The sequence below is a fragment of the Pistacia vera genome, unplaced genomic scaffold, assembly GCF_008641045.1.
Source record: "Pistacia vera cultivar Batoury unplaced genomic scaffold, PisVer_v2 Contig61, whole genome shotgun sequence".
In the NCBI taxonomy this organism is placed as follows: domain Eukaryota; kingdom Viridiplantae; phylum Streptophyta; class Magnoliopsida; order Sapindales; family Anacardiaceae; genus Pistacia; species Pistacia vera.
In genome coordinates, this window is record NW_022196457.1 from 165,684 (window position 1) to 171,683 (window position 6,000).

Below are 6,000 nucleotides of genomic sequence, written 5' to 3' on the forward strand. Positions count from 1 at the left end.
TCACACCAATTTAATCTTATGCGTTAACAATTATTGTTAACCTAATTAAGTTTATTCTAAAGGTCAAATTCCCTAATATTCTGCTAATTTTCTCTCGAACAATTACCGAATTAATCCTTAATCAACAACCCAAAATATCTCTAAAGTAGATTTTGAAGCTAAGAGATCATTAAGTTTTATGGAATTTACTACAACCTCATAGATCGTGATAACCTATTTCCAGCGCTGGCTCAATTTATGGTTTTATTACCTTAGAATAATTAGGTTTCATCACTCGATCACAACCTAACTATAAAATCATTCAACTCTTGGATCCATAAGAATTGAAAGAATTACGTACAATAATAAAACTTAAAAAACTTATAATTAACAATAATAAAAATCAATGCATATTCATAAAATTGGGCTACATCTTAGCCCTAGAAAAGATATTTAGTTCATACTTTCAATAAAAACAACTATTGTATTAATAAACATGAGTAAAAGAAAGAAAATAGAAAAACTTCTCTAATTGGCGAACCAAAACTCTAAGAATCTTAATCTCTAAAGAGTGGCTAATCTTCTTTCTTTCCAATCTTTTCCTAAAACTAGCTAAAGACCTTTATTTATATTACTCGGGTTTTAAGAGTGTGATTAGGAGAAATTCTATTCAAAACAAAGCAAAGAAACTCGGACTAGGCTTAACACAGGCCATATAAGCCCAAGTGGTATCACTGTAGCGACACAAATTGTTGTTGCGACAATGATCGTTCTTTTCCTCAAACGAGCTTGATATCTTTAGAATTCAACAAAGTAATCAACACAAGAATTGTAGATCTTTGAATCAGCTTTCCAATGCCAACATAATCATCCAATTCTAAGGTTCACAACTCCACAAATCAAAGAAATTCTAGTATTCAAATTTCATTTTCAAAGCACCATAAAACTCCGATGCTTGATTCGTTTGTTCCCAACCGTCACAATTTCTGTTGCTAACATTATGCTTGATTCGAATATCATTTATGACCATTTATTATTTGAAAATACTCAAAAAACATATGCGATCTTATAAAAGATATTTATGAAATAATTAACTCAAATTTCGCAATTTAAACTAATTTTCCCACAAATAATCTTAATAAACCACTACTAAACATGTATTTTTACGCTCTTATTAGCTGAGAAAAGAGATGAAGAGAGAACTCAAGAGACAGCTTTCTATAACTCTGTTCGCAAATACACTCAATATACAACAGTGGATGTAGGTTTTGCACTATACGAAACTGAACCACTGTAAAAATCTTTCTTTGCTCTTTGTGTTTTATATTAGATTGCTGTTCGTATACAATTGTCTTATCTCATCGTTGATCCATCAAGATTATGCAAGCATTTGACATGGTTCTAATGCTGTCAAGACGATGAAATCTACTTGGAATTATCGATGGGATGTTGAGTCATTGGCAATCTTGATGCAGAGAGACATGTAAACTAAACGTGAAGTACTTGGGGACACCGGTGTGGTGGTTGTCATAGGCACTTCGACGCTCAAGTCAGCAAGCTCTGTTTCAAAATCTAAAAGAAATAATACATCAGAAATAACCGTGAACGTTTTTAAGTCAATATTCAAATGAGAACCTCGGATACTGTAAATATTTTCTAGTCAATAGGTAAATGGAGTGTTGGTTTACAAGCCAGAGAATACAAAGGAAAAGAACGCAAGTATTTGGTTCTTCTGAGAGACAACTTTATTAGAGATTTTTTTTTTTTTTTTTTTTCATTGCTCTGAACACTTTCATGGCGTGTTTGTGCGATGTGTCGTGGGATTGTTCCTGACATTAAGTATTGCCAATCCGCTAAACAAAAGTTTTATCTCTTTGCTTATGGCAGTATTCGAATGCCTTTTCGGCCTTTTTGCCCTTGGTCGGTGACACATTTACCCTTTGTGCTGTAGTGTGTGTGACATGAGGATATGCTTGTTTCCACACTTTGCATGATGACTGTAGACGTCTTTGGGGGTGGTATTGCCTTGTTTGAATTTGGCAGTACTACTTTGTCCAAACGTCCCATCGCTGGTTCATCGTTTGGAGAGTGTTGTCCACTTTTCCTAAATAATGAATTAGGGCATGATCCGTTTGGGAATCAAAATAATGCTCCCTGCTATTGTTTGGGGAGTCAAAACTCCTTTAGGGGGAGTTTCCTCCTAGTTGGGGAATTTCCTCATTGTTGTTGTTCATGCTAGGACACTCAGTTTTGAAACCATGAGCTATGATAATTTGTGGTTGATCTTTGAAAAAGGAATTGTGGCCAGTTGAGTTTACTAGATAAAGAGCTGTTGTAAAATCTGCCCCTCCTTCCAACACCAAACTTTGATGCTTGATTTTGACACCAGGACTTCACAGTGTAAAGTGCTAAGAAGTCACATTGAGCTAATTATAGCGAATGGGTGAGTATCTGTGAGTACAATAGCATGCAAAGACATAAATGTAAAGTTGACAAGATGCTAAAGGCCTAACTAGAGTGCTCTCTGGTATCCGCCTTTGCTATTAGCTCTCTTCTTGGCTGGTTTCTTCTTTGTGGATTGCTTAAAATACGGTTTCACGATAGTCATTAGCTTTCCTTCTGCTTCACCACCCCAAGGTGTATGGACTTTTTCGTAAAATTTGAGTAACAATTATCCCTTAATAGCAGAACTGAGCAGTAGCGCGTGAACGATTCTGCCAAGCTAAGTTTCAGTTTCATTGCAACATTGAAGGGGAAGGGGGGTTTAAGCAAAGCCGCAAGGCTCTGACAAAACAAAATGAGCGCCGCCTCCCAAAGCAAAGCCGAAAAAAAAAACTGACGACTATTCCGTTCTGAGAATAGAGAAGGCCAGCCTTTAAAGCAGCTAGCACTTTAATTGTCAAGACAAATTGAACGAGAAGCACCATACACTTTTCTTGGGTATGGAGCGAACATCGGTCAAGTATAACGTGTGTCCAGAATAAACCTTGCCGTTCATTGGCAAATTAGGGGCCACCACCTCCCGTCCTACTCCCTTCCACGATCTCATATCTGCATAGGCGGTTAGCACAATAGATACATCCACTTTTGGTGCCATATCTCAAGTCCTCTCAATGGAGATTCCCTCACAAAGTGCATACGCCCGCTCGCCGTCTGAGATCAACCATTGCCTTCTTGTCTTCAGTTCGCCTCTTATATGTTGATCGCAAGGAATGCGATTAATTTGAATCAGAATTGTGTCCGTTTATATAAAGATACTTTCTGATTACTAGAAAGCTTACAAGAGGTTGCGAGTTCATCTAGGGTTACGGTGTTTGTGTTCAAGTGTTCTTAGAGAATATCACCAGTCTCTTTCTAGTGTCTTTGCTATTTTCTTTTTTGAATGCATGAATGTCTAACCTTTATTTTAAGAGGGGGAAGCTACCTATTTATACCCGTTTAGCTTAACGTAATGATATACTTTGTAAGTGGCCTGGTCGTGTAGATTTTCTCTATCTTCCCATTCGTTGAGAACTCAAATAATATCCTTAAATTAAATGGGACTTGGACAAGTGTGCAAACCAAATTTACTCAGACACAAATTCTTGAGTTGGTTTGGGTTTGTGCAGCTATATTCTTTTTCCTTTGGAGACATGTCAGCCTAGACAGTAAATGCTTTCTTAGATCCTGATTGGTGATTGATGATGTCAGCATATGTCAACCCTTATTTTAGAATATTAATGATTATTAAAGTAATTTTTTAATCAGAAAATGAATCAAGAAGTTCACTTATTGTCATTTCAAAACTAGATTTGATAGACAAATAAAAAAAAAAATAGATATATTTCTCTCTTATACATAAATTTTAAAAGTATAATGAGAGTTAATTGGACTGGTGGGACAACGTGCATGGCCCCTGCCCTTACACAGAAAGACAAATTAAGCAGACACAAATTGCACATGATAAGGCTTTAATTTGATTATATTATTCACTCCTTTTTTTCCGAAAATAAAAATGAAAAACTTAGTTATCATTGATGGAGATTGAACACACTTTCCTTTATAATTATATAAAAACTAAATAAACGCCAGTGCATGCTAGCTTGGCAACATTATCAAGAGCTGAAACAAATATTTTTAAATTCCGACCTTTTTCTGTCTGAACTATCCTTGGAGAATCTAACACTCCCTTAAAGCAATTAAAATCTGAATATACGAAGCATTACAATGACAAGGGCCTGAAACCATCTAATTCAATCAAGAATCAATTAATTGATGTTAGCTTATTATATAATATATTTCCTCTTTGTTACTTACCACTTTAGATGTTTAATATGAATCTTTTGTCTCTAGGTAAAACTCCCCGCCTGCCTGAATATTATATTACAAAGTGGATAATATTCTAAATAAAATATCGTGTTGACCAAAATTAGTTGTCGCAACTAACAAATCAATAATTTAATCGCAAGTTGCATTATGTTGTTTGTTAATATTAGTTAAAAAAATGTCTCCAAATTCTATTTTTCGAAGACGATACAATTTCGATTCATTATACCATAATACATTTCTGATTGTATTTGTATCCACAAAATGATCAGGAATTGAATAAATAGAATCGATAGGGTTGCAATTTGAGAGATTCAATTTCAAAATTAATACAATTTGATCTGATTAATATTGATCGTTTTCCTGCACCATCCATGCATCCCTGTATCGGAAACTCAAATAGATGCCCATGTCCCTTTTCTTTCTGAATGAAACATCCATCTAATAACACCAATGTTAACGAAAAAACACTCCTATATGTATTTGAATTGAATGCCAAAAATACAAATTAAGAGACCAACCCCAGATAAAAAACCAAAAATCTATACAACCTGGAAACTATTAATGAATAAACAGCTTGTGTGCTATATAGTCTATGTGTATTATATAAAAGTATGATATAATGAAAATAATAATTTTATGAGAGTTTCTATCTCCCACTACCATAGTAACAGTCAAATCATTAGGATACGGTATCGTGAGCTTCCAGAGAAAAATCACATCCACAGAGTTCCTCATAGATGTAAAGGTTGGTTGTCTAGGCGTTTGAAGTGTTGGAGTTTGACTCTCAAGCATCAGCACCACATTTGCCATATCCGGCCTGTACATTGTAGAATCTTGCACCATAACATCCCTACATGAATGCATCTCAAACACCTGACTTCAGAACATGATTCCCGATATCTCCGATCCACTATTCCATGCTCTACCTTCATCCAAGTGTCCATGCCTGATTATTCCAATTTTTCTTTGTCACTCACAACTTCTACATATTAAGTATAACTAGAAAACAAATTCAATCTACTTACATATCCAATAAGGTTAGAGAATTCGGATGAAGCGAAGCTATTGTTCCTCTTGCCAGAAATGATCTCTAGTAATAACACCCCAAAGCTGTATACATCTGACTTTACTGAAAATAGGCCTTCCATTGCATATTCGGGGACATATAGCCACTGCATTGTTAGACAAATTGTGAAATTCAGATTAATCAAGTTACTGGTATAGTTGAAATCAGTATTAAATGTGGAATCATGCTATATACTTACATGTGCCAACAACTCGGATTGTATTGGCTTCATGTTGATTGCCCCCAAACATACGAGCCATGCCAAAGTCTGAAATCTTTGGGTTCATTTCTTCGTCCAACAAAATGTTACTTGCCTTTAGATCTCGATGAATTATTCAAAGTCTGAATCCCGATGGAATAGAGAGCCCTCGCGCATCCTTCAATAATTGCAAATCGTTTTTTCCAGTTTAGCAGGGCTTGCTTCTCTGTGTCTGACATGATGTTGATCAAGAAACAACATGAATACAGATGCGTAATGAATATCTATAAAGACTAATATATTCAACTTTAGGTACATACCGAATAGAAAGAATCCAAGCTTTTGTTTGGCATATACTCTAAACTAGCATCATTTCTTCCCCTTGAATGCAGCACCCCAGCAGTCTATACTATTTTCGTGTTGCAATTTGGCAATTAGTAAACCTCAT